Here is a 9,194-nt window from a genome sequence, read left to right as displayed (position 1 = left end):
TACTGGACACCATCTTGGACTGCTGGTATTTTTCCACTAGTAGGGAGTGGGGGGTCAAACTGGGAAGCAAAGGATTCCCACCATATGTAAATCATATTTAAGGCTGGCTGTAATAATAAGTAACCCTGTGCTGAGTGGGAACAGGTAGCTAGCAACTCATGGAAATGCTGCTACCCAGAGCACAGAGGCACCTCAAGCAATTGTCACTTATCACACATGGTTTGTAAAAATAGCCACTGCACAGCCTGGCAAGATGCACATAAAGTCTGTCAGAATTAATGGGAAAGAGCTCCCTGGATGGGGAGATACTGGTGCAGAAATGTCTGTGGTCAGGAGAGACCTTGTTCAGGAGAAAGACATACTGCCAGGACAGATGGCAGAGCTTTTGTTAGTAGGAGGTCACAAAATCCTTGTGCCTTTGGCTAAAGTGCACATGGATACTGAGAATTTGGAAGCTGAATTAACTGCTGAATTAATTGCTGCTGTTCCCCATAACCCAACACATATATTATTGGGGGACAACTTTTTCAGTGTGGCTCAGGCTGTCCAGGGGTCTGTAAGGAACAAGGAGGAATCTTGTGCTGAAGCCCCAGAGGGAAAGAGTAAAGTCACAGAAACTGCTGAGGAAATGGGAGAGTGTCTCTTTAATCCTCTGTAGCAGTGGATATCAGTCTGCTGCCAGGGGTGGGTGTGGTTGAGACTAGCTCTTACAGCTAAAGACAGGTTTTTCTCCAGGGAGGAAGGAAATGTTTTGCTTATCTGTGAGAAAACTGTCCAGGTTGCAGTTGAGCAAGGGATAGACCTTGCTCTAGAATGCATAGGAAGATGTATCCTAGAGGGAAGCGCCGAGGAGGGTGGTGGAGTTCTACAGACCGCTGCAGTGGGTAAGGGTTCCATGGGCTCTGTAACTGAAGGCAAACCCAATTCAAAGAGGGAGGAGGGTACAGTGCTTACTACCGAAAGGTCTGCTCTGGCTGTTAGCTGTGAGCCCACAGCTGAATGGGATAAATCCCATTCTAGAGAGCACAGAGGTGTATGCCTCAGAGGGGGACTCAGAGAAAGAGGTTAAGAAGGGATGTGAGGGAGTACAGGAATGTTTCCTTACTGATTACGTGGGAGGGTTTGCCCAGGAGAGATTAGCCGGAGGGAACTGTGTAACTGACCTCCCGGAGGGGAGCAGTCATACAACTGACCTCTTGGGAACAGAGAGAGGGGTAACAGTGGGTACCCCAATCCAGTTCCCACTTTTGCAAAATGTTGTTCCTGATGTATTTGTAAAAATTAACTCTGTCTCTTTAAGGCAGGATGAAGGTCTTTCTAACGACTCAGTGAAAATGCTAATGACCCACCTGTCAAAGGGGAGGAGCCATCCATTTCCTGGGCAGGTAAACTCCTCCAACAGCTAAGCATAGGTCACTAAGTAATGGGAGTAAGAACCACAAAGAAACCCCAGGAAGGAGGGGGTGGATTCTTTGCATGGGCTTAGCTCTGGAGATGAAATGCAACTCCACAGTGGGAGGGCCAGTAACATGCAAGGTCTCCTTACACCCTTTCCTCCCTAAAGACATACATGAACTAAGAACCTTTACTAAAGGGAAGGGAAAACCTGTATCTAAACACATACTATGATACAGGAAGGGGTTGGAAAATACAATAAATGCTGAACAAACTGGACTGCCTAAACAGAAAGTGTGGTATGATAATCATACTTGGAAGTGCCTCCCTGTCATGAATTTGCTGTTACTATTATGTCTCTTCATACGCAATCTATGGGGTGAGACAAAGAATTTGGTACCGATGGTAAATCCCTTAAAAATGTGTAACATGCATGATTTTTGGAAAAATTTTGTACATGCTAGGAGTGGTAACAAGGAAGTCCTATAAGAATACTGCTTCTCAGCTAGTACCTGTAAACAGGCTTAGAGCTTGGCACAGCAGAAAAGCATAACAAATCTAGGCTGCTGTGTGGAAGGGGAAATTGAGGCACAACACCTCATGGCATAGGTGGCTAAGTGCCAAGACACCTACACTCTAAAATATATTAATATCTACATTGTGTTAACAATGCTGTACACTAAAAGGCTTTCAGGTAACTTGGAAAAAGGAACCCTGAGTTGGTCTACACAGTAAAGAAAAACCCATGGCTGACCTGTGCCCAGCTGACTCAGGCTTGTGGGGCCCAGGCTAAGGGGCTGTTTCATTGCTATTTAGATATCTGGGCATGGGCTGGAGCCTGAGCTCTGGGACCCTCCTACCCCACAGGGTCCTAGAGGCCAAGCTCCAGCCCAAGCCCCGAAGTGCAGTGAAACTACGGTTATCATATTTCAGATTCCTAAAAAGGGGATATTGGGGCAGGGGGAGCAGGGACTTTGACTCTTATTTAAAAAATCTATGGGATGGAGGGCGGACTACCAAAAAAGAGGCCATGTTCAGAAAACCTGGACATATGGTAACTCTAAGTGAAACAGCCCCGCAGCCTGAGCCTCAGTCGGCTGGCACAGGCCAGCTGTGAGTTTTAATTTGCTGTGTAGACATACCCTAAGACTCGAAGACTGGGCTGTTGGCACCAGAAATTACTCTCTCCCTCCGTGGCTTCCTGCAGGGAACCAGCCCAGCCAGATTCCAGCGGGCAGCTTGTACTGCTCCCTTCAGTGTGCAGGGTTCTCACACACAGTGGCACAGGCAGCCTTTGCAAAACAAGGTAACCTTTATTCATCACCTGGTTATAGACTCTGCAAGTCCCTAGGTCAGCATAGAGCCATGAAGGTTAAAGCATAGTCCATGCTGGTTACCGCAGACAATCTGCAGTGTACCCCATGTTCAGGCTCTGTCTCTCTCTTTATCTGTTCTTCTATGGGCTGGTCTACACTAGTAACTTATATTGGCATACCTACGTCTCAGGGGTGTGAAAAATCCACAAAACAGAGAGCATAGGCGCCGAGTTTCTAATCTGCTGGGGGTGCTCCCACCTGGCTCTGCTCAGGCCCCACCCCCACCCCCACTCCACCCCTTCCCCGAATGCCCCACTCCTGCCCTGCTATGCCCACGCCCTGCCTCTTCCCGCCCAGTTCCGCCTCTCCCCCAGTGAACTGCGTCCTCGCTTCCCCCCGCCCCAGTGCCTCCTGATGCCACGAAACAGCTGATCTGCGCCAGGTAGGAGGCACTGGGAGGGAAGGGAAGGCGCTGATCCTTGGGGCTGCAGGTGGGCAGGAGGCGCTGGGAGGAGGGAGAAGCGTTGATGGGGGGCTGCTGGTGGGTGCTAAGCACCCACCATTTTTCCCCCCCATGTGTGCTCCAGCCCCAGAGCATACATAGAGTCAGCGCTTATGACTGAGAGATATAACTATGCCGACCTAAACCCCATTGTAGACAGTGCTTGGTTGACAGAACAATTCTTTCATTGACCTAGCTACCACCTCTCAGGGAGGTGGATTGCCTACATTGATGGGAGAACCCTTCCCACGGTGTAAGTAGTGTCTATGCTGAAGCGCTTTTTTTAGGCCTGGTCTACACTATGGAGTTAGGTCTACGTAAGGCAGCTTACATCCACCTAACTCTGTAAGCGTCTAAACTAAAATGTTGCTCCCGCCCATGTAACTCGCCCACTACACTGACTTAATAACTCCATCTGCATGAGAGGCATAGAGTCAATGTTGATGTAGTTAGGTCAACACAGTGTCGGTGTGTTGCTTACATTGATTGTTGCTGCCTTTCAGAAGCTGTCCCAAAATGCCACACACTGACAGTTAAAATTGGTGCAAGCGCTCCTGATGAGGACGTGCACTGCCGACACAAGGAGTGCAGGGTGAAAATGCAAAAGCGATTTAATGACTGCGGTGGGTGTACATCAACGTAACCAAGGTTGACGTAATTTTGTAGTGTAGACATACCCTTAGCATTTTAAGTGTAGACATATACTACAGCGGCATAGCTGCACTGCTGCAGCTATGCTGCTGTAGCGCTTCAGTGTAGACACTACCTATCCTGATGGGAGGGCTTCTTCTGTCGGGCCTGGTCTAAACTACAGAGTTAGGAGTGACGTATGGCAGCTTACATTGACCTTACTCAGTGAACGTCTCCACCAAATTGTCATTCCTACCACACTGACTTAATAACCCCACCTCCGCGAGACGCATAACTCTTAGGCCAATGTACTTAGGTCGATGCAATGTCAGTGTGGACACTGTTATTTACATCAAATTTAGTGGCCTCCAAGAGGTGTCTCACAATGCCCCACTTTGATCATTTGGGTCAGCATTGTGAACTCCACTGCCCGGCGGTGGCTAGGAACACAGTTATATATCCCTCTCTTCTAAATCCCTCCAAATTTTTGAAATTTCATTTTCCGTTTGCTCAGCATGGAGAGATTACCTAGCAACTGCCTAGCTGACCATCCCGGCTACACACTGCAGACGTGCTCCTGCCTGGAGTACACAGGAGGTGGTGGATCTCCCAGTTGAGGGGGGGGGGTGTGCAAGGCAGTGTAGGCACAGTTCTGATCCAGCCATACCATAGAAACATCAATATCTAGGAGCAGATCGCTGGGGGCATGGGGGAGAAGGGCTACAAAAGGGATCCACAGGAAAGCCAAGGGGCTGTGGCAAGCGTACCAGAAGGCAAGGGAGGCTAAGAGTTGCTCTGGTGCAGAGATGCCGACATGCTGCTTTTACGAAAAGCTGCAAGCCATCCTTGGCAGAGACCCCATCACCACCCCCAAGAATCCTGTGGATACGTCAGAGGAATCAGAGTCACAGGCCTCTGAAGTGAACAGTGAGCAGCAGGCGTTGGACGAGGAGGCGGGGGAGTATGGGGGACAGGCAACCAGGGGAACCAGTGGCATAGTGAGCCAGGACCTGTTTGTGACTCCAGAGTAGTTAAGCCAGTCCCTACAGTGCAGCACGGGTGAGTCTGATGCAGGGAAAGGAACCTCTGGTAAGTAGTCAGTTTGCATTGGTATTGCAGGGACACAGCTGTTCATTTACACTTTGGGGTTTTTTTAATCACGCTAGAAGAGGTAGTAAAATAACCAAGAGAGGTAGAGTTGCTGTCTGCTTCTCATTCCCCTGTACAGTTAGGCAAAGGGGGCCCTGCAGAACAGTTTATGTGCACCAGGATGTCCTGTGAATCCTCCATAGAGATGTCAAGTATACTTTCCTGGAAGTATTCTGCAATCCTCTCCCAAAGGTTACTAGGGAGGGCTGCCTTATTTCTTCTGCCATGATAGGACACTTTTCCATGCCACTCAGCAATTACTTCAGCAGGCACCATTGCAGCACACAGCCTAGCAGGGTATGGATCTGGTCTGCAATTGGACGCACGTAGGAGCTGTTCCCTTTCAACCTCTGATACCCTCAAGAGTTAGATATCAGCTAAAATCACCACCACGTCAGGAAAATGGTGCCAGTATTCAGTTCAGTTGCTCATACCCGTGAGCCAACCCCCCCCATTTATTGTCCCAACACGCTTCCCTGCCCCCGCCCCTCCCCCCACTGGTCCGTACTCACCAGGGCTGGGACTGTCACTGTGCTCTATGAATCCCAAGGAGAAGTGAGAATGTAGTGATTGTAACCTGTGTGGATCAAAGGGAGTGAGTTCAGTATACCAAGTTCCATTTATCTTGTGACTACACTCACAATAGTACCTCTGTAGTGCATTGTATCTTTTGCAGCTGGAAATGTGGCCTTCAGGGTCTCTCCACACCAGTGAAGCAGCTCAGCCAGATAATGAGGAGAAGGAAGAGGACGTGGGATGACATGTTTCAAGAGATCCTTCAAGCCTCTAGTGCTTCAAATACTGAGCACTGGCTATGACGGAGTCAAAGGCCTGATGCTCTGTATGAAGCCAGACAGAACTCGAGGTAACGTGACTCTCCTTAGGGCACGCTATCCAGGGCAAGTAGCCTCTTCGGCTATGGCCTTCCTGGGTCTGAACTCGGAGCATTCGGCATCTCTGTTCACACCGTATGCTTCCTGGAGCGGGTCCAACTGGATGGGACCCCTGGGGAAGCCAGAGGGCCCTGCCCCTCAACTCCGCAGTCAGCTGTGACTCTCTGCCAGCATGTAACACAGAAGGTTTATTAGGCAACAGGAACACAGCATAGAACAGATCACCTTAGCACAGAAATAGTGACTTTCAGCAAAGTTCATTTTGGGTGTGGGAGGGATTGCTGGGTCGGACGCCCTGGACTACCCCTCTGTGAGTCCCCAACCACAGACTGCCCAGCTTCCAGCGACCCGACCTCCAACACACGTCACCCCACCTCCTGGTCTTTGTCTCGCTTCCCAGGCAAAGTATGACCTGGTCGCATCCCCTCCCCGCCTCCGCCTCAGGTTACGAAGAGCATTGGCCATCACTTATGTGCAGGCAGCTGGAGCTGCCTCACCTGCCCCTGAGGGCCTCAGCAAAAGTCACACACCCTTATTCTCACCACCTAGGCATTGGTGCAATACACAGGGAAACTGAGGTACACACAGTATTCATGCAAAACATTAAGACTCACATAGGCTCAAGTACAACATAATGAGGAGGAAAAACCTACTTTGTCACACAGGGCTTGGAGGATCACCCTCACGGACAGCATGAACAGGGATAGAGTGGAGATGAGAAAAGCACAGGAAAAGGAAATAGAGGTGCAGCAGGAGAAGTTAGCACTTTTCAAGCGGCAAACAAACATACTGGAGACACTTGTTGACCTTCAGATTCAACAGACCCATGTTTGCCTCCCTCTTCAGCCCATAGAGAACTGCATTCTGGGAATCTCCCTATACTCCCGCCCCTCCTCCTGCCCCCATACATTCCACGTGGCGTCCGGAGACGCTGCAATACCCCTACCACTCCACGCCGGGGGAGAGTACAGACAATCACAGCCCCACATACACTGACCTGTGAGAGACACGGTTGGTGTATGTGTTTGTGAAATGGAAATGACTGTTCTTTCCCCTTCAAAGGTTTTTCTCCCTGTATTTATAAAGTTTCATTCAGCTATAAATATGTCTGTTTGCATGGGTTTGGAATAAAAGTCTATTTATGGAAACTTAATTCATTTTTATTAGTTCACAATATATGCTGGCTGGGGCTGACATTCACAGATAATAGCAAAAGATGCATTTGCAGTGTTTTATTACTACACACACAGAACATTCATTACAATACTTATATCGGGATAGGCAACCTATGGCATGCGAGCTGATTTTCAGTGGCACTCACACTGCCCGGGTCCTGGCCACCGGTCCGGGGGTCTCTGCATTTTAATTTAATTTTAAATGAAGCTTAAACATTTTAAAAACCTTATTTACTTTACATACAACAATAGTTTAGTTATATATTATAGACTTATAGAAAGAGACCTTCTAAAAATGTTAAAATGTATTACTGGCATGCGAAACCTTAAATTAGAGTGAAGAAATGAAGACTCGGCACACCACTTCTGAAAGGTTGCTGACCCCTGACTTATACAATACACTACAACACTTATTATTACAATATACAACACTTACCCTGTGTTATAGGGCTAGCTCAGTGGTTTGCGCATTGGCCTGCCTAAACGCAGGGTTGTAAATTCAATCCTTGAGGGGGCCATTTAGGGATTTGGGGATTGGTCCTGCTTTGAGCAGGGGGTTGGACTAGATGACCTCTTGAGGTCCCTTCCAACCCTGATATTCTATGAAACAAACTATATCTGTTTTTTATGAGATTACAAGTTTGGTTGATAAAGATAATAATGTTGATGTAACAGATTAAGACTTTGCTAAGGTGCTTGACTTGGTACCGCATGACATTTTGATTAAAAAAACTAGATTGATATAAAATCAACATCATATGCATTAAATTGATTAAAAGCTGGCTACATGATCAATCTCAAAATATAATTGTAAATGGAGAATAACTACAGAGTGGGTGTGTTTCCAGTGGGGTGCTGCAGCATTTGGTTCCTGGCCCTATGCTCTTTAACATTTTTATCAGTGGCCTAGAAGAAAACATAAAATCATCACTGACAAGGTTTGCAGATGTCACAAAAATTGGGGGAGTGGTAAATAATGAAGACAACAGGCCACTTACACAGAGTGATCTGTATCACTTGGTAAACAGGGCATAAGCAAACAATATGTGTTTTAATATGGCTAAATGTAAATGAATACATCTAGGAAAAAAGAATGTAGACCATATTACAGGATTGGAGACTCTGTCCTAGGAAGCAGTGACTCTGAAAAAGATTTGGGGGTTGTGGTGGGAAATCAGCTGAACATGAGCTCCCCTGGCAGTGCTGTGACCAAAAAGGCTAATGCAATCCTTGGATGCATAAACAGGGGAATCTCAAGTAGTAGTAGAGAGGTTAATGTACCTCTGTATCTGGCACAGGTGTAACTGCTGCTGGAATGCTATGTCCAGTTCTGATGGCCACAGAAGGATGTTGATAAATTGGAGAGAGTTCAAAGAAGAGCCACGAGAATGATTAAAGGATTAGAAAACCTGCGTTATAATGATAGATTCAAGGAACTCAATCGATTTAATTTAACAAAGAGAAGGTTAAGTGGTGATTTGATCACAATCTGTAAGTAGTTACATGGGGAATAGATATTTAATGATGGGCTCTTCAATCTAGCAGAGAAAGGCAAAACAGGCTGGAAGTTGAACGCAGGCAAATTCAGACTGGAAATAAGGCATACATTTTTAACAGTGACAGCAATTAACCACTGGAACAATTTACCAAGGGTCCTGGTGGATTCTCCATCACTGGCAATTTTGAAATCAAGACTGGATGTTTTTCTAAAAGATCTGCTCTATGAATTATTTTAGGGAGGTTCTCTGGCCTGTATTATACTGGAGTTCAGACTAGATGATCACAGTGGGCCCTTCTGGCTTTGGAATCTATGAATTATGTGAAGGAATGGGCACTCAGCACCGGCAGCTCTTTTATCACCCCAAAATTTGTTGGCGTTCATGTGGCAAAGTTTTCAAAACATTTGTTTGAGCTCAGAAGATGCTAGGATTTTCCTGGCTAAATGAGATTCTGCCCTTATTGCTTCTCTCCAAAGATAAAATATGACATAGGTTCTCAGCTAGGGGACACAAACAGGCTTTGGGGTTGTGACCCCATTGCTAGACGGGAGGGAATCTGAGTTAGAGAGGCAGGGGATCTAAGGCAGTCCTGGTGGGGAAAAGGAGTCTGGGTATGGAAAAAAGGTAGCAGACTC

At 47.2% G+C, this 9,194-nt stretch overlaps 1 long non-coding RNA gene across 2 annotated transcripts; it reads left to right on the top strand.

The window, feature by feature from the left end:
* The first annotated feature begins 741 nt into the window (after window positions 1-741).
* LOC128847860 (uncharacterized) lies at window positions 742-7,143 on the top strand. 2 transcript variants are annotated; one of them, XR_008446958.1, is made up of 3 exons: window positions 742-884; window positions 1,305-1,385; window positions 5,669-7,143. It is a non-coding gene; the product is annotated as an uncharacterized LOC128847860 (long non-coding RNA). The 2 variants fall into 2 exon arrangements; XR_008446957.1 differs by having other exon boundaries at window positions 1,301-1,385.
* The last annotated feature ends 2,051 nt before the right edge of the window (window positions 7,144-9,194 follow it).

The sequence above is a fragment of the Malaclemys terrapin genome, chromosome 13 (assembly GCF_027887155.1).
Source record: "Malaclemys terrapin pileata isolate rMalTer1 chromosome 13, rMalTer1.hap1, whole genome shotgun sequence".
In the NCBI taxonomy this organism is placed as follows: domain Eukaryota; kingdom Metazoa; phylum Chordata; order Testudines; family Emydidae; genus Malaclemys; species Malaclemys terrapin.
Note: the sequence above shows the minus strand (reverse complement) of the source record. Positions and strands in the feature narration are given on the sequence as shown.